Source organism: Thamnophis elegans, chromosome 14 (genome assembly GCF_009769535.1).
Source record: "Thamnophis elegans isolate rThaEle1 chromosome 14, rThaEle1.pri, whole genome shotgun sequence".
NCBI lineage: Eukaryota > Metazoa > Chordata > Lepidosauria > Squamata > Colubridae > Thamnophis > Thamnophis elegans.
Window position 1 is genome coordinate 19313167 of NC_045554.1, and position 24065 is coordinate 19337231.

At 46.4% G+C, this 24065-nt stretch overlaps 1 protein-coding gene across 1 annotated transcript in view; it reads right to left on the bottom strand.

The window, feature by feature from the left end:
* RAB26 (RAB26, member RAS oncogene family) overlaps nt 1-24065 on the bottom strand; it is a 268463-nt gene that overhangs the window by 165152 nt on the left and 79246 nt on the right. The gene's annotated exons all lie outside the window — the stretch shown is intronic.

Here is a 24065-nt window from a genome sequence, read left to right on the forward strand (position 1 = left end):
GAGCTGCTGGCATCACCGATGGGGATTTTCGGTCCAGTTGTCTGATACGGCATTATTTATAAAGTCTGCATAGAGACCCACCACATGGAGGCCACACCATGATCTGAGAACAGTGCACAGCACATAGCTTTGTGGGAAGCCACCCACTCCCAGAAGAATGAAATATTTTGGGAAATATTAAAAAAGGCAGGATAAAATATTTCCTCTAAAAGAGAAATAGAAAAATCTTAAGGGAGACAGAAACTCCGAGCTTCAGCTCCCTTCCCCCAGCAGATATTTTCTGCCCCTTAAGAAAGACTGGGCCATCCTATCTACAAAACATAAGACCTTCAGCTCCAGGGTGATGGGATGAAGACATGACCCTTCAGGGCATAACAGGATTAACCCACTGCCATCTAGCAGCAGAACTCATTACATTGCACAATCTCCTAAGGACATTGCATCACCCTCCAAACTTCAACCAAACTTACCTCAGACAAACATGACCCCGGCGTGGCCCCATGGGAGTCTGACAGCAGCCAATAGAATACATGTTCTTGCACAGGAACAGGAAGCTCAAGTTCAAAGCCCAAGAGAAGGTATAAAAAAACCCTCACTCTCAACTCCATGAGGTCAGCTACCCAGAATCACATGTGCTTATTGGTTCTGTTCATCATTAAATCCTCTTTCCAATCAACCTCCAGCCTCCATTTTGTCTCCAGTGCCTTTCCCCTGGATTGGAACTGAACCAGATGGATATTCTTCCAGCAGTTTCTTCCTGTGAAGGCTCCTGACTGACAAGTCTTTCCCCATCGCCTGCAAAGAGACGACTCCCACCACCACCGCAAGCAAGAGATTCCTGACTTGCCCTATGGCCAGGGAACTACAGAGCAGAGGCTTGAGATGACCCAGCTTGCAGTCCAGGTATGACAGTGTAGAGCAGGGGCATCCAAACCTAGCAACTTTAGGACTTGTGGACTTCAACTCCCATAATTCCTCAGCCAGCCATGCCTCCACAAGTCTTAAAGTTGCCAAGTTTGGAGACCCCTGGTATAGACAAATGGGAAGGCAAAAACACTGTGGTGGTAAGACAAGGAAGAAGGAAGTAGTCCATCAGGGATGTCTGCAGAGTCAACATAAGACCAGACAGTCCTGCCTCTTTGCATGGAAACCAAAATCCATCTTGACGTTTGATTTACCTTTGCTGATGCCCCAGCATTGTCCACTGTAAAAGCTAAACCATTTCATTTATTCTGTGCAAATGGACAACAGGTAGAAAAGCATTTATTTATTTTATTTAGGACGGCACTAAACCCCCTTAGTATTCTCCAAAACAACCTACAGGATGTAAAAGAAATTTTAAATTACATAACAAAACAAAAGTTAAGTCAAAACAAAGAAGACAGAATTTACAGCGGAGTCCTTGGTGTTCTCTGGGCTTGTTTGCTTGCAGACGTTTCATCACCCTGCTAGGTAACATCATTTAGTGCAGGACACTCTAGAATCTTTATAGGTATAATTGGAAATAATCATGCGGCCCCATGAAGTGATGGCCAATACCAGCTTCCTTCTGAGCAACAGTTTCCATTTTTATTTATTTGTAAGTTAATTCTTGTACATCTCTACTCTTCCTCTCCACCCCCATCAGACGCCTCTGGACAATTCAAGACCAAAGGCACATTTGGAAAACATTGGGTAGAAGCATAATTTGGATCTTTATATACTTTGGAACAATCGCAGATGGATAATTGCTGGTCATTTTTCTCCCCTACACTTACTGTATAGGCAAATAGGGATAGATAAGTACGTACTTATTGCCAGCAAGTTTTTAATCCACTTATTGCAAGAGGAATTTGAACTGAACTGGCAGAAGATTCAATTAAAACTCCTGCTTGAATTCACAGGGTGGTTTTGATGCATTAGCAGAGTCTAGAATTCCAGCTAATATTGTCAGGTTTGAGATTTATTTATCTTATCTGCTCCCCAAACATTAATGATTCTGAAATGCACGTAGGATCATTCTAAGCCTGCAGAAGATTTTTAAATAAACAAAGCTCACGGAGGTAGATACCATTCAAATAATAATTCCTCTCTCTGGGATAGAAAGTTGTCTATATTAACAAATTAATGCTTAAGGATCTTATTCTTTAAATATCTTTCTTATGCTCTAAATCAGGGGGTCTCCAAACTTGGCAACTTTAAGATTTGTAGACTTCAACTCCCAGAATTCCTTAGCCAGCCATGCTAAGGAATGAGACTTGTTGTTGCTGTTATGAATGAGAATGGGGCTTCATCACTTGAGACTTTCAAGAAGAGATTGGACTGCCATTTGTCAGAAATAGTGTAGGGTCTCCTGAGGGGGTTCGACTAGATGATTTATACGGTCCCTTCCAACTCTGTTAATCTGACTAATTCAACCAAAGATTTTCCTTCCTTTTTCTTCACTCCAGAGGATGTTTTTTTAAAGAGTTGGCTGTCAGCTGCATTGAGTCAAGCCTGTAAATTGGGTGAGGGGCCAATTCCTTCTATTATTCAGTTTAACATTACAAGTTAGCCAAGATGTGGTTACGGAGATCAATACGGTTTGAAGAAATGAGTGCATAAATCTGTACACTGGAATTATAGGCCCCAACTGAAATGTGTCACTGTTATCAAGCACCATACATTTATTGGGCATGGATGGCATGGAAAAAGTTCCCCTTGGGCTGGGAAGGGGAATATGCCCTCAAATTGACTACAGGTATAGTCATAGTAGCGAAACATATTTTACATAACATTGGAAAATGAAATTTTCCTGATGATGCAAGATCAAAATTAGAGAATATCTAGTAATGAGATAACTGACATTTTGCTAAACTTAAGCAGGAATGGCTCCCTTGCATGCTACCCAGTAAGGCAAATTTAGATATCTTGAATACAGATGGTCCTTGACTTATGGCCACAATAGAGCCCAACATTTCTGTTGCTAAGTGAGACTCATAAGTGAGTTTTGTCCCATTTTATGACTTTTCTTGCCACAGTTGTTAAGTGAACCACTGCAGTTGATACGTTAGTAACCTAGTTGTTAAGTGAATCTGGTTTCCCCATTGACTTTGCTGGTCAGAAAGTCACTAAAGTGGATCACATGACCTTGGGACACAGCCATGGTCATAAGCATGAGTCAGTCACCCAGCGTCTGAATTTTCACTTTGGGGATGCTGCCAAGATCGTAACTGTGAAAATGGGCATAAGTCACTTTTTCCAGTGCCGTTGTAACTTTGAACGGTCACTAAATGAACTGTTGTAAGTCGAGGATTACATGTGCTGTTTCTAAAGAGTAAAATTTCAGCTCTAAAAAGAGCTGAAAGACCAATTAAAGTAACAGATGAAATGATTTAAGTAGATGAAAGCAACAATTTCCAATGTTAAATGAAAAGCATAAATATTTAAGTAGTGGTTAGCAGTTGGGGGAAATGGAAAGGAAGTGGGGAATGTGTTACCAAAAGCTGTTTTCCCAATACTTTTTGGTGTTTTAGTCTTTATTTTGCTTTTTTGTGTATTTTATTCTTTATTCCAGTTCACTCTTTTGTTCAATTTATGTTTAGAAATGTGGGGCTGGACGGATGGTAGCTGCCATCTTGCTTTTTTTTTTATTTCTGATCACCAACATACAGGAATCTCTGCATACAAGACAATCCAATTGATACGGAGCCTCTCATACGGATTAGATTAGATTAACAGAGTTGGAAGGGGTCTTGTAGGTCATCTAGTCCATCCTCCCGCCCAAGCAAGAGACCCTACACCATTTCTGACAAATGGCAGTCCAGTTTCTCCTTGAAAGTCTCCAGGGATGGAGCTCCCACAGCCTCCGAAGGTAAGGTGATTCAAAAACAGCAACTGTGAGAGAGAACCTGGGAGTCCTGGTGGACAATGACTAGAATATGAGCCAGCCGTGGGCAGCAGGAACCAAAAAAGCTAATACAATCCTGGGTTGTATAAACAGAGACATAGAATCAAGATCATGTGAAGGATTAGTGCTGCTTTATAAAGCTTAAGTAAGGCCACACTTGGAATACTGCAACCAATTTTGGTCACCATGCTACAAAAAAGATGTTGAGACTTTGGAAGAAGTTCAGAGAAGAGCAACTAAGACAATCAAAGACCTGGAGACTAAAACATATGAAGAACAGCTGAAGGATTTGGGTTTGGTATAAAATGCCTCTATCTACTTGGCATCATTATTCATCCACTGTAGCTTCTGCCATAGTTAAGGATGTGGCTTCTGTGATAGCATCCAGGTTTCCATGTCCAGATTATTATAACTCCAGTGAAAGTTCATCAACATGGAAAGGCAGTATGATAAAGTGGGCTCAAAATATTGAAGAACCAATAATGTTGGATACATGGGAAAGAATATGGGTAACAAATGTGAAATTCACACAAGCTCAAAATCTGAGAGAAAAATTTTATAAGATGTTCTATAGATGGCATTTAGAGCCTAAAAAGCTGCCTTCTATGTATCCGAATGTACAGCCTAAATGTTGGAGGTGTGGTTCTCTCGATGCTACATATTATCATATATGGTGGACCTGCCAAAAGGTTAAGGCATTCTGGATAAAAATATGGTGGATTATGCAAAATATCTTTAAAAGAAGGATAAAGTTTACTCCTCAGTTATTCTTACTAGGTATATGTACTGGTAGAGACTAACTTGATTCTGCACCTAATAACGGCAGCAAGACTGTTGGTGGCGCAATACTGGAAGAAGGAAGACTTGCCTACAACTCACGAATGGACATTGAAAGTCACAAATTTAGCCGAGATGGCTAAAATATCGGCATATCTTAAAGATCATTCAAATGAGAGATATAAACGAGACTGGAAAAAATGGATTGACTATATACAAAATAAATACGGGACCAAGAAATTCCAGTTAGCCTATGCTTAAGATCAGAAATGATTTAAATTGTTTAAAGTTAGTTTAGCAAGAAGAAGCTAAGGTCAATGTAGAATGTCATTAATTTCTTTATTTCTTTTTTCTCAATAGATTTTAGACTGTGTTTGTTAAAAATCCATACCGTGTACGGGTTCTAGAAAGTTGGGGGGGTGAAGGAGGAGGGTGGCTGGGGGGGTGGAGGGAGGGAGGGGCATACATTAGGCTAGAAACTAGAACTATCTTGACATACAAAAAATTGTACTTCGATGTTTTACTGATTGAGGAATGATGAAATGTTTGTTTTAAAAGAAATAAAACTTTTGAACAACAACAAAAAAAAAAACATGGAAAGGCAGAGTTCTTATTGTCCCAAAGGTGCTTTTTCCAAAAGGCAACTGACCTTCCTTGGTTTTTTCCCCCCCCGAAAAACATTTTGCTTCTCATCCAGTTCTCTTCTAGGATGAGAAGCGAAATGTTTTCCGGGGGGGGGGGGGGAATGAAGCCAAGAAAGTCTAGTTCAGAGACTTGGAAAACTTGGAAAAAGTTCAGAGAAGAGCAACTAAGATGATCAAAGGCCTGGAGACTAAACCATATGAAAAACAGCTGCAGGTTTTGGGTCTGGCTAGTCTAAAGAAAAGGAGAATTAGAGGTGACAGGATAGCAGTGTTCCGATATTGAGGGGCTGCCTAAAGAGGAGGGGGTCAAATTATTCTCCAAAGCACCAGAGGGAAGGACAAGACACAATGGATGGAAACTAATCAAGTTCAACTTTGTAATAAATATATTGGTGGGTTTTCTGCATCTAATAACTTGTGATACCCAAGTAAAGATGCTGACGTTAACACTGAAATACATAAGCTGTTCAGGAACTGGAAATCTCATTGTGCTTAGAAGATATGGAGAACCTTCTCAGGTTTTTTTCCATCCGGCCCCACTCTGGATCTGGCCACAGGAGAAGCCTATGGAGATCGTCTCGGTCATTCAGGCCATGGTTTTCCCAAAGATGCTTTTTTCAAAAGGCAACTGGATGTCCTTTGTTTTTCCTTGAAAACCTTTAACTTCTCATCCAAGAAGCTTCCTCAGTTCTGCAGAAAAGTAGTAAATGGCTCTTCCACATTTATAAATTAAAAGCATGAACACTATTTAGTATCTATACTAAGTAAATCTGATGCTACGGGGACAGTTTGATTCAGAGGTGGGTTCCAGATGTTGCTACTGCTGGTTCGCTCAGGGACGCATTTGAGTGCATGTATGCTTGTTGCGCGCAATGCGTGCATGCACAGTACTAAAAATGCTTCTGCACATGCGCAGAAGCAAAAACAAGAAGAGAGAACCGATTCGGGGGCATGGAAAGTCAAGTTACTACCTACTCAGCCGAACCGATAGGAACCCATCTCTATTGTGGCTTGAATTTTGTTTTCTTCTTAATGGGAAATTTCTATCCAGATATTCATTCATGTATCTCTCCTCCTCTTTCTTTCAGCTGCCTCTGGGTGGGCCAAGAGAAGTTTAACTTGGTTGTGTGGTTTCTTCCTCTTGCACACACCATTCCACAAGCTTCTTAAGGGGTCTCTCTTGATGTTTAAACAATTTGCTATCTGAACATGCTGTGGGTGTCCTACATCAATCTTTGTAGCAAGCCGCGTTTTACACTTCAGCAGACTACGGTCTCTACAGAGTTGCAACTCCCTTCCTAAATAATAAGGAAAGGAATGAACTGAGGGCGCGATTCAGCTGTGCCCAAAATGAGTTCATTATACAGAAAAAGGTCTCCTGGCCATTATTTTCCAGACAAGAGTCAGACAGACCATTTTCCAGGAGGGACGCTGGCCCGACCACAGCAGAGATGGAGCTGTCTCATCTGCCAGCACAGGGGAGAATCTCATTTGCAACTGTGGGTAGAAAAACAACCTTGTAATGCATCACAATGTACTCCCTTAGTAAATCCCATGCTCGCACTCAGCAACTATAAATATAGCTGCATAATATCTATTACAAAAATTGGAATAAATTTCCCCATTCCATCACCCGCAGGGAAAAAAAAACACAGTCATCCAGACCCTCCCCAGAATTTAAACCCCTTTTGGAAGACGCAGAATGTCCTGCTGCTCCCCTCAGTTCAGGGGCACATTGAGAGGCAAGGATCATTATCTATTCTTGCCATTCATTATTGAGACTGCAGAAAACAAGAAGCTCCCAATTATTTTCCAAACTGAATTGAAAGGCAGGAGAAAAAGTGGAAGAGAAGAAGGGAAGGAGGCGGGGTGCTCATCCATCAGCAGCCATGTGGTCTGGGCTCTGAAGCAAGGCCTTGGCAGGAGGCTCCCTTAGAAGACCACAGAATTAGGAAGGCCCCCCAAGCCAAGGCCATCCAGTTCAGTCCCCTGCAGGAGTCCAGATCAAAGCATCACAGACCATAGCTGCCCTCTCTGCCTGAAGCCGTCTCTGTGGTGAGGCAGACTCTCTCTCAATCAGATCTTCCACTACTGAGGCTTCCCAACTAAAATTGGCCCTTTCAGACATTTCTATTCTGGAATAAAAAGAGCAGCTCTTGGCTTTCTCCTGTGCCACGTTGCTCTGGGCGGAGGGAGCATCTCCCCTCAAATTTTGTTTCCAAAGGCTAAACAACCCCACCGAGCTGCAGTCCAACCCTCATCCCTAACGCCCTTCTGCATTTGTTCTGGTTTTCTGGGAATCCCTTCCAAATTGGGGCCAGAACGGGGACTCAAGTCCTTTCGGGTCAGGTCCAACGGAATGGAGGCAACACTGCTTGTTTGTCGAGAGCAAGATTCCCACTTTGGGCAGTTCTCCTCACTCCTGCTCCTGCAAGGGACATTAGGAAGGTGGGAATGGGCCAAAAGCTGTGCAGAAAAGGGAGTCTGGGGCAGTGGTGGGTTGCAGGCAGTATGCCCCGGTATGGGCGTACCAGAGCCTGCCCGGAGCACTGGATACCGTTCTGGTACGGTGCTCTGGAGCCCACCCACCCGCCTGAGCTCCTTACCAGTCTTTTAAGTCTTCTGCACTTCTGTGCACGCGCACGGCACGTACAGCACCTGCACGATGCTCCGCTGAGCAGCTGAAGCATTGTGGAGGCTTGCGGAAGCTGTAAGATGCATGTGCACGCTGCAGGTGTCCATGTGGACGACACTGGGCCCGTTCCAACTGTACCGGTTGGAACAGGATCCGGAACCCACCACTGGTCTGAGGATAAGAGAGGCAGTCAGGAAGGCCCACTGGGTGGGAAACAAGGTCAGAGAGCGGAACCCTTTGAGCTAGGAGTGGGATTCAGCTGCTTCAGGTGTACCGGATGCTAATCTTACATCTGATTCATCCAACCGGTAGTTGCAAGAACTGGCTGGCCCTGCCCCATCTACCCCACCCCTCCCAGGAGTCTCCACGTGGCCCGTTCTGGATGCCAGGTAAGTGCAGGTCCCGCACGAAGGCTCTGGGAGGGCAAAAGACAGGCCTCCTGGAGGCTCCGGAAGTCTGGAAACAGGCCCGGGCTAAAACCAGTTGCTAAAATTTTTCAATCCCACCCCAGCTTTGAGCACACCAAATATTTTGGTCACATTCTATTGACTATGGTAGCATTTCCCAGTGGATCTTCCCTGTTATCACCGGGGATGAGAATGGTCTAAAAAAAAAAATACTGGAATCTGCAGAAATAAATAGGTTAATGCTAAAAATCAAAGGAAAAGATGAACCGTACGGGACGTACCGGCTGCAACCCACCACTGCACTGCCTCCAAGGCCTTGATGGTGTTGGGACAAGAGAAAAAGCTAACACCAATACAGCCAAAGATGACAGATGACCACCTGGGATGAAATGAAGACAAATTTCAGGGGAACACACAAAACAAAGAGTCTGCCAGGGTCTCCTTATGGCATGGCCAGATGTGAGCCAGCGAGCAAGTAAGCAGAGACACAGCCTTTGTGTAAATTAAACCACAGAACTGGCTAAGCAGACAGTTTTATAGTGAAACCTGAGGCTCTTCATAAAGAAGGAGCCGTTGCTCCTGCTGCTGGGAAAGCTGTGGCCCCCCGGAAGAAGTTATTTTCATCTGTAGCTTTCACGAAACCTCTGTCATCTGGAAAGAAGTCAGACACTTAAGAAGAGTCACTTGTCTGAAATGGTACAGGTGTCAGGGTTCTCCCATCACGTGAACCAACATGTTAGGGTTCCAAATAGCACCCAAAAGTAAATCAGAGTCAAAAGCAAAGCATTCCTCAAGTTCCAATTTATTAAGAGAGACATATTGGCACATCTGGGAAAACCTGAATCTGAAAGCTTCCCGGTTTTCCCCACCTAGTCAAAAGTTCAAGATCCTGCCCCTCAACCCCCCAAGTCCATCCCATGGTCCAATCTCCCACTGCCATGCTGGCAGTTCCACCCATCCAATTCTGGTCAGGTGCAGAGGTACAGAGACAAAGGATGACCTTGGCTTTCTAGAAAGAATTGTGTTATGGCTACATATCATCTCACTCCATACAATCTCCTTTCCCATTTTCCCACAATAGAAAATGCATAGTAGAATAATAGAAAGTGTGGCAGGCCAAAGATCCAAAAGAAAAGAGGGCTGCAGGCCTGACAACAGAGTCTCCTGCTTGAGTAGAGGACTGGATTAGAAGACCTCCAAGGTCCCTTCCAGCTCTATTCTGATTCTGATTCACCTTCTGCAAGGCGACACACATCCCAGGTTAGAGCCAAGAAAAGCCACGCCAGTGTGGATGCAAGGATTGTGGCCAAAGGGAGAAACCAGACCCCAGGCAAGCCAACTGGGGGCTCACCAAGAATAGGAAAGGCCGCCATTATAATGGTCCAAAAAAGTCAAGATGGCATCTGTGACTGAAAAAGGGGTGAGGCAATGATAAGACAGCATCCTGACTATTTTGACCCACCCCCACCCCAGGAGACCACTCTGATAGGAACGCCTGTCCCAAATTCCAGCTTCACAGCTACTAAGATAGGCTGCTCCTATCTGCTCTATAATGCTTGGACTTAAAAGCAGATTCTGTAGAACAGCAATGAGAGAACCAGAGTGTGGCACTTGAGGTGATGTCAGAAGCAGACCAGACAGGAAACTTCAGCAGATCGTTCCCAAAGGTGCTTTTTCAAAAGGCAACTGGACCTTTTCCTTGAAGATGTTTTACTACTCATCCAAGGAGGCTTCTTCAATTCTGACTGAATGGTGGAAGATGTTTGCAACACAATGCTTTCAGCAGTTCAAAGAAGGCTCCACACCCATTTGCATTATTCAGGCGACCCTGAGGGAACAGACAAACCTCCAAGTGGCCTCAGAAGGAGTGCTCATGACTAGAGGACTGCAAAGAATAGAAATCCTTCCATCCTCCACCATTCAGTCGGAACTGAAGAAGCTTCTTGGATGAGAAGTGAAACATCTTCAAAGAAAAAAAAAAAAAGGCCTGTTGCCTTTTGAAAAAGTGTTTTGGGATCACCAAGACCTGGATGAATGAGAATCCCGATAGACCCTTCAGCAGCTCATTTGTATTGTCAAAAGAACAGAAATGCTTACCTGTGAATTTCATGTTATTTACTACATTCTAAATTCAGCTTACTAAATGGCACCGTTCCAGAGGAGATATTCAGCCGGTTCTGACCATTTCTAGCGAATCGGTAGCGGAGATTTTGAGTAGTTCAGAGAACTGGCAAATGCCACCTCTGGCTGGCCCCGCCCCCATCTGTTCTCTGCCTCTCCAGTCCCAGCTGATCAGCTGGGTCTTTTTTTGTTGGGAACGGAGAACAGAGGTGGAAAGCAGGTTAGTGGGGTGGGGAGGAAATGGGGATTTTGCAGTGTCCTTCCCCCAGGAGTGGGGAGGGCATGGGGTTAGGGTTGCATAAAAATTTTCATCTATTCCACCATGTTGTGTGAATCCAGCCGGAGAAACATACAGAACTCATCACTTGCTTTCACCTGTGCCCAGCCCTGGCACAACCTCTCCAGCCACCTCTTTCTTCTGCCCACTCCCTGACAACATTGCCTTCCTATTGTCCAGCCCTGTACCATCACAGGGCTGGACAATAGGAAGGGATGACATAAGTCATCCCTAGGAATATTTTCCTCATAAGTAGGCAACAAGCTAGAGGAATTTTGTATGAATATTGTGCCATCTGGCATCTTTCCCCAGCTGTTTTCCAGAGTCACAGGGTGGGATTAGGTTGGCCCCCACTGGCTGGCACAAGCACACCCTGCCCTCTGTGCCATCCTGCCTTGGCAGTAGGTGAGTCCTTCCCCTGCCAGGGTTCCAAACCAGTCAGAGTCCAGGATTATCCTTAAAGAGCAGGTAAGCCACGTAAAGGAGCCACTTGAAGTGGACAATGGTTCCCCACCTACTCACCCAGGGTCTTTGGAACACAGGTTTTGTGTTCTTCTGAAAGAGCATAAAACCCATTTCAAGTTAGCTTCCTTCCAGAGGAGTTTTGCACTTTAGAACAGAAGACCTGAAGTTTGAGATAGTAAGAATGGAATGGACTATTTTGTGAAATCCAGAGATACTTGGAAAAACAAAATATATGACACTGTGGAAAAAGTAGTGCATCACAAGGAGACAGAAGAACAATGTTGAGGTAAGCACACACACACACACACACTTACTTCAAAGATTAAATAAGGAAACCTTCAACTGGATTTGCATTTCACAGAATCTCTGAATTAAATAGGGTTGTTAATTAGGAGCTGGAAAATAGGAGGAGGAAGGTGTGCTGGATATGTTTGCCACCTTGAATTATCTGTAAAAATAATGAAGGTGCAATACAAATAAATAAATACAATGAATAATAAGGGAGAAAGGTACATTTTACTTAGTAGAGATATAGTTGGTTTAAGCCTAAATCACAGTTGGGTTCATTTAAAACAGGCTACGCCAAAATGAGACCCATCTCATCATGCCAAATTAGTACAGTTATGACAGATATCATCTTAAGCTATGCTTTTTTTTAGGGCTGGTCTCTTTAATAAGCCACAATTGGCTGAATGCAGCCATTATGTCAATCTGTGGATCATTATTTGCAATCCTTAGCTAGGTTCATGTGCAGGTAAGCAAAAGGCACAGCTAATCATATTCCAGCATAATGTATGACTATTCTAAATTCTTCACCCAAGAGAGATTTCTGCAAGGGCTAAAGCTGCTTTTGCATGCAGAATGAAGGAGCCGAAGCCCTGGAGAGACTCTGGAACAAAACAAGCCATCATTTGACTCCTTTAGATTTGCATGTTGGAGGGAACACCAGGACTACCCACCTTGATACCAAGACAATCCAAAATTGTGCACAGATCACTCTTCCCAGCATTGAAAATATCTCATTATCAGTCATTCAGGCTGTGGCTGAACCTGAATCTTTTCATCTCTTCAACTATGTCGATCTTTTCTTTTTTTTAAAACGGAAAAAAATGTGCCTCTTCTGAAACAAGACATCTTTAGGAATGAAAAGTAGGGTGGCAAAAAGTAGCTCAGGTTAATAAATAATGAACTGGGCTCCTTGGGACTTCCCTGGGCAAGGGAAAAGTGCAGGGTATCCAGTGGCCTCATTTCTTTGCTCTGTGATTTCCCAAAGGGCTGAATGAAGAGGGGGAGAGCAGCCTCATTACATGACCTACAAGAAGACCCCAAAATGACTCCTGCTATTTATTAGGCTGCATTCACAGCGGGATAGAATCAAGATCACGTGAAGTGTTAGTACCACTTTTTAAAGCCTTAGTACTAGGACCACACTTGGAATGCTTCATCCAGCTTTGGTCACCACAATATAAAAAATATGGTGAAACTCTGAAAAGAGTGCAGAGAAGAGCAATGAAGATGATTAAGGGGCTGGAGGCTAAAACATTTGAAGAATGGTTGCAGAAATTGGGTATGTCTAGTCTAGCAAAAAGAAGGACTAGGGGAGATATGACTGTTCCCATATTTGAGGGGCTGCCACAAAGAAGAGGTGGCAACCTATTTTCCAAAGCCCCAGAAGGCAAGATAAGAAACAATGGACGGAAACTAACCGAGAAGAGAAGCAACCTGGAACAAAGGAGAAACTTCCTAAAGGTGAGAACAATTAACCAGTGGAGGCTTTGGAGGCCTGGCTTCTCATCCCTTGGAAACAAGCAAAGCACAATGGCTGTTACTTGGTACTTATGCTGCACAGAAGCCCCACATCACCCTCCAAAGGTCTCCCAAGCATTCATGGGCAGGAACAAAGTCAGCAGCATTTCTGCTGAAACCCTGAGGCAGCAGACCATCGAGGCTCAGGGAGGACCAATTCCAGGATCCATCAGAAATACCAGCCAAAACTGCTTGGCACCAAGAGACCCAGAGCCAGTGAACCTTCCAGGGTCTTCTCCAGAGGCTCCAGCTTTAAGTGAGAGCAAAACACTTGGATCTTCCACCTCCAACCTGGGGCCTGAAATGCCTTGAAGTTGAAATGTATTTCAATATTAGTAGCTGGGTTTGGTAGTCATGTTGCTGGTTTGAGCTCCAAGCTTGCAATTTAGTTGCAAATTGACAAGCTCAGGACTCAAACCAACAACATGCTTTGGTGTATACAGTAATTCTGTGTCTAGGTGTGATGCAAATTGCCAACCCACACATCAGGAAGCAACAGGAGGGGGAACATACAAGGGTTAAACTGTACTCCCTATTAAACAGGAGTTCTTTTCACACACCTTCTAAAGACTAGCTGGATCCTGGCAGATAGAAAATTCTGGCTGGGTTGTCTTCCATTTCTCAGTCCTTCGCAAGTGCACCACAGGTTATAGCAAGAGTAACTCCCAGCTTGGCTCTTTTTACTCATTGTGTCAGTTCTTCCATCTTTGATTGTTTCCTAGTTTGAGAAGTTTCTGCGCATGTGCGGAACGGAATGGCGGCCAGGCTTTTTCGCCCTGACTCAATTTGGTGAAAAAGTGCTGGGAACTCTTGGAATCTGCCACATAACCTATTCAAAAGAGGTCCCTGGGATGACTGAAACCCAGGGGACACGAGAAGATCAAACATAGGGGGGAGCCGCCACCCTCGGACAGCCCTGGACTTCGCAATCCTCGGCGCGGCTCTGCGGTGAAGATGGCGGCTCTGGGGTGACGACGCCAGCGTTTCTCTTTGACTTGCGGCGATTACGAGGCCTTTTAACTTTATTTGTTCAATCTGGTGAGCCTTTAGTGACTTTATTTATCAATTATTACTATTGCCATCGCCCTGGAGGGAGAGTGATCGATCTGGGCTTTTGCCGGGATTGGGCAAATCGGGCGGCTGGCTGTGTATGCCGCGGCTGTGGCCCTCCCTGACCCCCCCTCTACACCTGGCTCGGCCTCTTCACCAACGCTGTCTCCTTCCGTCACTTTCTACACGATGGGTTTTTTCTTTTTGGTGAGTCTTCTCCCCCTGCCTACCCTGGCTGCTGCGGAGTCCCCTCGTTTCCCCTGTTTAACATCTGGTCTCCTGCTATTTTGGTCTTTGAATACCTGGACTCCCTCAACTGCAATCTCGGGGCTCCTGGACTCGCCTTCTTAGCCCCATTTGTTTTTATCATTGCCACCCACCACGGCCCCTAGACTACCATCATTGCCATCATTATTGCCACCTACCACGGCCCCTGGACTACCAACTTGGACAGCGCCCATTTAATCCATCTAATCCATCTTGTTACGGCGCCATGGACTGTGGTCGGATGGGGGCATGTACAGCGTGTGGGGATGCCTTTTGACATGTTGGGGATACCTGATACACTCCCCCCCCTCTTCTCCGACTCGTTTCGGCCATCCCGGACTTTTGGACCCTCTTCAGGCCTACAGGAGAAGGGAAGACAGATATTCTCCTGTTTACCATCTATTGCCTCTGCTGGTTCTCACCATTCTGGACTTTTAGAGTATCTGCACAACTTTTAAGATCTGCGCAAACTGTCTTGGTATGCGGAGTGCTTGGGTATGTATGCTAGTGAATGATCCCATTTTTTATTAATTTTAACTTTTATACCCTGTTTTTATTGTACCTACTTGTTTTTATTGTTATAGTGGGGTGTGTATGTTGAGTATGGTTGCTTGGTATATATGACAGGATCAGGAGTGCGGTCTGGAGCCCCCTCCACTGAATGCAGAAGCAGAAGTGGATGGGGGCCCGGAACCACCTCTCGTCCCGGAGTGGATGGGGTGAATTGCCTGCCGAAGAGAGCGGGGGGCATGGGAGGGGAGGAGGGGTCTGTGGAGGGTGAGACAGGCTGGAGCATCCCGGTTACGTTTGGGAGAGGCAGATACAATGGGAGCTTCAGGGCTGGCCATTACTGGGGAAGGAGGGTTCGCTACGTCACAGCGATCCCTCGTTCTGGCCTTGATAGCTCATCTCAAGGACCAAGTGGCAAGAGATGTCAGGGCCCTGGTCTCAGGTTGCTGTTGCTAAATGCCAGGTCTGTGATTCATAAAGCTCCCCTCATCCGGGACTTAATATTAGACGAGGGGGCAGATCTGGCATGTATTACTGAAACCTGGCTGGGCCATGAGGGAGGAGTCCCCCTCTCAGAAATGTGCCCAGAAGGGTTTCAGGTGCTCCACCAACCATGACATCAGAGAAGGGGCGGGGCAGTGGCTGCTATCATCCGAAAATCATTAGTTCCTTGTGGGATCCCTGCTCCGGAGACTGTCGGGTATGAGTCCCTTCTGGTGAAGCTGGACCTAGGGGGTCAAGTGGGCTTGTTCCTAACGTACCTACCTCCCAGCTGCGTTACAACAGCCCTGCCTGTGCTCCTAGAGTCAGTAGCCAGACTGGCGGTTGAATTCCCCAAACTAATAGTATTGGGGGATTTCAACCTGCCATCTCTCGGCGAACGCTCTGATGGGGCGCAGGAGTTCATGGCTTCCATGACAACCATGGACTTGACCCAGGTAATTCAGCGTCCAACTCATACAGTGGGACACACACTCGACCTCGTGTTTCTCTCGGGGCAGTGGAGACGTGATCCGGAACTGAAGGGCATAGAGATCTCACCCTTGTCATGGTCAGATCACTTCCTACTGAGGCTGGATTTTCAGAAACTACTCCCCCACTGCAGGGAGGTGGAGCCGATTAAGTGGTTCCACCCCAGGCGCCTGATGGACCCATTGGGATTTCATACCTGACTCCCTTGCCCACAATCCGACAGAGTCCTTGGTCGCTGCTTGGAATATAGCGGCACTGGGGCTCTTGACCGGATTGCGCCTTTGCGGCCCCTCCGCGGCAGTGGATCCAGGAGGGCTCCTTGGTTTACCGAGGAACTGCGGGAGATGAAACGCCAGAAGAGATGCCTAGAGCGACGTTGGAGGGCCAGTAACTCCGAATCTGACCGAACACAGCTAAGAGCCTTTATTAGGACTTACTTAGTGGCGATATGGGTGGCAAAATGTGCTCATTTTTCCGCTCTTATTGCATCTGCAGAATCTTGCCCAGCCGCCCTGTTTAGGATAACTTGCTCCCTCCTGAAAGGAAGGGATGCGGAGGAACCCTTACAGGGAAGAGCTGAGGAATGTGTTCAGTTTCTGTCGGACAAGGTCGCTCAGATTCGGACGGACCTGGACTCCACTTGGACAGTACCTGCCGAGATGCCGAGGGTGGGCCTTGATTGGATTTCTTGGAGCGAGTTCCAGCTTGTCACTCCTGAGGAAGTGGACAAGGCCATGGGAGCAGTGAGTGCCGCCACCTGCTTACTGGACCCGTGTCCCTCCTGGCTGGTTTCGGCCAGCAGGAAGGTTACACAAGGCTGGCTCCAGAGGATTATTAACACCTCTCTACAGGAGGGATCTTTCCCGCAGCCTTTAAAGGATGCGGTGGTGAGACCCCTCCTTAAGAAACCTTCTCTGGATCCAGCTATTCTTAAAAACTATTGTCCAGTCTCCAACCTCCCCTTTGTCGGGAAGGTTGTTGAGAAGGTGGTGGCCTTTCAACTCCGACGGTCCTTGGATGAAGCAGACTATCTAGATCCCTTTCAGTTGGGTTTCAGGCCTGGTTACTCCACCGAAACTGCTTTGGTCGCGCTGACCGATGATCTCTGGCGGGCCAGGGATAGAGGACATTCCTCTATCCTGGTGCTTCTTCACCTCTCAGCGGCCTTCGATACCATCGACCATGGTATCCTTCTGCGACGACTGGGGGAGGTGGGAGTGGGAGGCACCGTTTTGTGGTGGTTCTCCTCTTACCTCACAGACATGTCACAGTTGGTGTTGGTTGGAGGACAGAGGTCGACCCCTAGGCCCCTTACATATGGGGTGCTGCAGGGCTTGGTCCTGTCCCCCCTCCTATTTAACATCTACATGAAGCCACTGGGCGAGATCATTCGCCGGCATGGGATTAAATACCACCAATATGTGGATGATACCCAGCTGTATCTGTCCGCCCCATGCCAACTCAGCGAAGCAGTGGAAGTGATGTGCCAGTGCCTGGAGGCTGTTAGGGTCTGGATGGGAGTAAACAAGCTGGCACTCAATCCAGACAAGACCGAGTGGCTATTGATGTTCCCTCCCAAGGATAGTCCAGATATTCCATCTATTAGCTTGGGGGGGGGTGAAAGTCTACACCCCTCAGAGAGGGCCCGCAACTTGGGTGTCCTCCTGGATCCGCAGCTGACATTAGAACACCATTTGTCGGCTGTGACCAGAGGGGCCTTTGCCCAGGTTTGCCTGGTGCACCAGTTGCGGCCCTATCTGGACCAGGAGGCACTTTGAATAGTCACTCATGCCCTCGTCACCCCAAGACTCGATTACTGCAACACACTCTACATGGGGCTGCCCTTAAAGAGTGTTCGGAGACTACAGTTGATCCAGAATGCAGCCGCACGAGCGATATCGGGTGTACCTCAATACAGCCATGTTACAACTATCCTCCGCGAGCTGCATTGGCTCCCTATTGGTCTCCGGATGCGCTTCAAGGTGCTGGTTATTACCTTTAAAGCCCTACATGGCCTTGGACCTGGATATCTACAAGACCGCCTCCTGCTACATACCTCCCAACAGCCGATAAGAACTCACAGACTGGGCCTCCTCCAGGTGCCGTCGACCAGACAATGCCGGCTGGTGGCCCCTTGGGGGAGAGCCTTTTCTGTAGCTGCTCCAGCCCTGTGGAATGATCTTCCTGCAGAGATCCGGACCCTTCCCACTCTCGCGGCCTTCCAAAAAGCCACCAAAACCTGGCTGTTCCGGCAGGCCTGGGACTGCTGACCCATGAATGAGGTCCAGCCCCCAATTAAGTCAAGTGTATGGTGTGTTCCTTTTAAATTGTTCTCGTTTTTCCCCTATTTTTTTATTTTTGTTTTATCTCTATATTTGTAAGCCGCCCGGAGTCCTACGGGATTGGGTGGCATATAAGTTTATTAAATTACGAATTAATTAATTACTTTGCCTTGGCGCCTTGCCGGCATCCTGCCATCAAAGGCTAGGAGGGAGGGAGCAAGGGGGAACAAATGGGCAATAAACATGCATGGAGAATGTGATGGGAAATAGAAAGAGGGGTGACAGCTTGATGAAGGCCAAAGAGCATGGAACCAGCTTGTCCCAGCACTCAAGGCCACACACCCTGAGAGCAGAATATGGACTACCCAAAACATCTCAATGTTTCTCAAAATACCTATACAGCTTTTCAATGGCTGAAGACGAACTGGAAGGCGAACAATTTGTAACTTTTTGCGTGAGAATCTTAGTTCTAGTCTGATTTATGGCAACCAGCCACCTTTAGTAAAAGAACCTATCACTCCACCCAAATGGAGTCGAGGGTCTTTCTTTCCTACAGAACCTGAATGGGGCAGGTCTGACATCTTGATCCTCCATACAAACACATTTGTTACCTGCTCAATAACAAATGTAAAGACGAAAATCAGTCACTGCCATTCCGGCCAAATCTTCCTGCTACACCAGAATTACACTTTTGCTGTGATGCAGCATTCTACTTGATCGACTCACTCCAAGCACCTTGTTGGACTTCAATTTCCAGCATTGTCCAGCCAGCCATGGCTACAGATAGAAATGCTGAGAGTTGAGATCTTTGAAAATGCCCCAGATGGGACCATGGGAGTGTGAACACTCTTCCCCTATTGCTACCCCCCTGTCTTCTGCATAATAGTTTTAAGCATATGGTCCAGACTCAACCTGATCAATTCAACAACCACCCCCAAGTATGGGGAACAATTCAACCACCGCCTCCAAATATGGGGAAAAGAGGTTCCCTGTTTTGAAAGAAATGGGAACCTTCCCTACAATCTCTTTTGTAAGAAATGCTTGCTCTAAAGGCTAAGAAGTCACATGTGTGCAATAAATACCGACAGACTGTTCTTCTTGTGTCGAAAAGTTTATATTTTATTCATTTACAAATCGTAGATAGATTTAATGGCGTAATTAACATTCACAGCATTAACATAACATATGCTACCCTTGGTCCGTTGGGTAATTGATTGCCTTGGAAAATGTTCAGTTTGGTTAAATTCCTCTTTTCCTTAAATTGTTTCCATTTATAACAAGAAACTGGAACCTGAGGGTTTTGGTTTCCTCGCTTTCATTTCCTTCTCCTTTTGTGCTGACTTTTTGACCACGGCCTTCGGGTGTGGGTTGGTGTTTTGGGGTTTTTTTTAACTGCTCTAGGTCTTACACATATTTTGTGAGTAGAGAAAAAGCTCTCGAAGAAATAGAATTTTATCTACAAACTTTACAAGGGATCTTACACTTAGGAAAGAAAAACCAAAAGTATACCTATTGACTGGGTAAAACCAGGCTGAATAGCAGTGACTGTGAGAGGGATCTTGGACTCTTAGTGGACAACCAGCTAAAAAGGAGCCAGCAGTATGCAGTGGCAGCCAAAAAAGCCAATGCAATCCTAAATTGCATTAATAGAGGGATACAATCAAGATCAAGGGAGGTAGTGATAACACTCTAAATCCCTAGTAAGACCATACCTAGAGTACTGCTTCCGGTTTTGGTCACCACACTATAAAAAAGATGTTGAGACTCTAGAAAGAGTGCAGAGAAGAGCAACCAGGATGATGAGGGGACTGGAGACTAAAACATAGGATGAACGGTTGCAGGAACTGGGCCTGGCTAGTCTAGTGAAGAGAAGGACCAGGGGAGCAGTAACGTGCGGTGAGGTTTATGCCTGGTGAGGCTCAGCTGGGCATCCTTTTGCGAAGCCTCGGTGGTGGGGGTGGGGAATTTGCGGCCTCGGCGGTGGGGGGGGGGGAAATTTGCATCGCGGGAGCCGGCAAGCGCCCGGGTCTGCAGCAAAGGCGCTTGGCGGCTCCCGCGATGCAAAGTGCCCCGCCGCCCACCTGCTGACCCGGCCTGCGGCCGCTGCTTCTCCAAACTCAGCCGCTTGAAGTCTCGGATCGCCTCTGGGGGAAAGCTGAGTGAGAAGCGGAGCGAAGCTTCTCCATGGCCTCCCGGCGCTGCGCAGAGCCTTTGCACAGCACCGGGAGGCCGCGGAGAAGCTTCACTCCGCTTCTCACTCAGCCTTCCCCCAGAGGCGATCCGAGACTTCCAGCGGCGGAGCTTGGAGAAGCAGCGGCCGCAGGCCAGGTCAGCGGGTGGGCGGCGGGGCACTTTGCATCGTGGGAGCCGCCAAGCGCCCAGGTCTGCAGTAAAGGCGCTTGGCAGCTCCCGCGATGCAAAGTGCCCGTCTCCACAAGAAAGAAGCGAGGGCTTCTCCCGTCTGGCTCTTGTAAGGAAACCCCCGGCTAAGCGTTTTGTGGCTGGCTGAAATGTGCAGACATTTCCAGCCACCCACAGGGGGACTAGGAGGGAAGGAGTCGCTCCTCAGGAGTCTATCTAGCCAGCAGCCCAGGAGACACTCCCCGCCCCCCAGAGAAGAATTGGGGCCACCAAAGCTCCCACACCCACCCACCTTGGGATGCAAGAGACAGCAAGGCTTGCAGCGAAGGGAATCTGGACCCTGGGAAGGTTGGGGAGGAGTGAAGAGCGAGCCTCCTCCTTCTCCCCCACTCCTCTCTCCTCTGAAGCACGCCCCCCCGAAATAACCCGCCCAACGTAAGCGTGCTCAAGAAGACATGATTGGCTGCTTCCAGATCAGGAGGCGGGAGAATTAGTGCCTCTTTTCCATCTGAACTTCTTTGCCTTTTAACTCTTTCTTAACTTTTAGAAGGCGAAAAATTCCTTATGGAAAAGAGGCCCCGAGTTCTCTCGCCTCCTGCTTTGGTTAACACTAAGCAGACACCAAGCCACTGTGACCTGGAATCTGGTAGCAACTATCTTGGCTTTAATTATTTAAAAAAAATATTTAAATTTCTTTTCTTTTCCTGAGGAGAGTGGTGAGGCTCCGCCTCCCTTGCCTCTAGTGACTGCACGTCCCTGCAGGGGAGACATGATAGCAGTGTTCTAGTATTTGAGGGGCTGCCACAGAGAGGAGGGGGTCAAGCTATTCTCCAAAGCACCTGAAGGCCAGACAAGGAATAATGGATGGAAACTGAACAAGGAGAGATTCAACATAGAAACAAGGAGGAACTTTCTGACAGTGAGAACAATCCACCCATGGAACAGAAGTTGCCTTCAGAAGTTATGGGAGCTTCATCACTGGAAGTTTTCAAGAAGAGATTGGACTGCCACCTGCCAGAAATGGTGTAGAGTCTCCTGCTTGGATGGAGTAGGTTGGACTAGATGACCTACAAAGTCCCTTATGTTAGTCTGTTAATCTGTTATAATTAATCTGTTATCTAGTGTTCCTTACCAAACAAACAAGCTAATAATGCCTGCAAATGCAGCAGCAGGAAGGAAAGATCAAAATGCTGGCATCATAACACTCTGGAACAAAGAACGGAAGATTATAGTTTGCATTGACATATTTGGAAAAGCTTCCAGTTGCTTGAAGGAGCAGAAGAACATTTCACTTCTACATACAAAGAACCTCCTCCACTTGCTGGTTGGGAATAATGGGTACTTAAGGAGGAAAGTAGGCTGAGGAAAGCTGCCGATAAACATTTTGCATCAGCTGGAAGTCATCTGAGTGAGATGGATTTCGCCCCATAAAACTTCTTAATGCCACAAAGGTGAAATGCATCATAGTGTTGAAACTCCGTCCTGTAAAAGGGAACTCTCAGTCCCCATCTTCACCATCTGATGGATAAAGGAGGTATATGGATCTAATCCATGCCCAGTCATATCAAAGCCTTGTCTGCATTAATAGAAGGATAGAATCAAGATCATGTGAAGTTCTATTAATGCTTTACAAACCCTTAGTAAGGCCACAACTGAACTACTGCATCCATTTATTGTCACTACAATGTAAAAAATATGCTAAGACTCTGAAAAGAGTGCAGAGAAGAGCAACCAGGATGATGAGGGGACTGGAGGCTAAAACATACGATAAACAGTTCCAGGAATTGGGTATGTCTAGTCTAGTGAAAAGAAGGACATGAAGAGACATGATATGAGCATTCCAATATCTTAGGGGCTGCTGCAAAGAAGAGGGGATCAACCTATTTTCCAAAGCCCCAGAAGGCAAGATAAGAAACAATGGATGGAAACCAACCAAGAAGAGAAGCAACTTGGCACTAAGGAGAAATTTCCAGAAAGTGAGAACAATTAACCAACGGAACAGCTTGTCTTCAGAAGTTGTGGGTGCTCCATCACTGGAGGCTTTCAAAAAGACATTGGACAGCCAGTGGTCCAGAATGGTATAGGGTTGGACTAGATGACTTCCAAGGTCTCTTTCAACTCTTATTATTCTATGTTTTATCTTTTTCCTGACTATGGTTCAGAGGTTCTGATCTACAAAGAGAAAATAATCATGTCAAAGAGAAGGAAGGGAAGGGAAGGGAAGGGAAAAGGAAAAGAAGAAGAAGAAGCAAACTCCAAACCCCGAAATGCCTAAGCACTGGATTTGGAGCCGCTTTGCTTCTCCTGGTGAACGTCTTTATTGTCTGCTTCTTCCTTTCTCTGAGGCTCATGGGATGCAGGTTTACCAACCCATTGGATGAACAAGAGCTCAAGCCAAGCACCTGCAAGCTCACGGAAGCTAATGACCACCCACTATCCAAATGTCCCAGCCGACTTTCATTCACGCACCCTGCTTGATCCGATGGAGTTTTCGTCTTCTTGCCAAGGGATCCAAAGGGCCAAGCGGGAGCTCAACTGTGCTTCCACTCAGGGCCTCTGCAGATGGGACGACATGTCAAAGAATCAGCCTCACTTGCCACCTTAAGCAGCGTGAGGGGCCTGGGAGAGACGCCAACATGCCGGGGAAGAACCACAAGGGCTGGGTTGCAAAGATCAGGAAGGGAGCCCAGCTCTGCGGTGGAGGCTTTGTGAGGGGCCCCATGGAATAGCAATAGCCTTTAGATTTATATCCTGCTTCACAGTACTTACATACAGAGTATGTAATCTATATGTATAATCTATATAGTATCTATATATCATAGGTAGTACTCAGCCAGTTCGCACCAGTTCGCACAAACCGGTGAAGGTAATTTGCCCGATATTGGAGAACCAGTAGTGATGGCCGGCTGGCCATGCCCCTGAACCGGTCCCCCTGTCGCCACTCGCTCGCCCCACACACCCAACACTCGCCTGGCCAACACTTGCTTGCCCCGCCCATCTGAGCTCTATATATGCCTTCGCCATGCAGCACAGTTCCCAGCTATGCATCTCGCCAATCACCTCCATGCCTCGCCCACTCTGCTCAGTTCACCAAAGCTAAGTAAGCATGCCGCCAGCTTGCCCTGGGTCGGGTGCCAGGGCTCTAGGGACGCGCCATTCTATCTCTATCTAATCTATATCTGTATCTATATCTAATCTATATCTAATCTATATCTATACAGTATATCTAATCTACATCTAATCTATATCTAGATCCAATCTATACCTAATCTATATCTAATCTATAACTATACAGTATTTTTCAGAGTATAAGACACACCAAGATTTTGAAGAGGCAAATTAAAAAAGTTTTTGCACTCTGCAAACCTCCCAAAAATGGCCCTTTTTTCAAAAAAAGGGGCATGGATACCCTTTGGGAGGCTTGTAGAATGCTCCGGGGGGGGGGTGAGCAAAAAAGGGCCTATTTTTTGCAAAAATGAGCCCATTTTTTGTCAAACAAAGGGCATGGATAGCCTTTAGGAGGGTTATAGACTGCTCCTTGGGGCTGTGGGGGGGGGGCAAAATTGAGCAAAAAATGGCCCATTTTTCATTCATTTTTGCCCTCTCCAGCCCCCAGGACCACT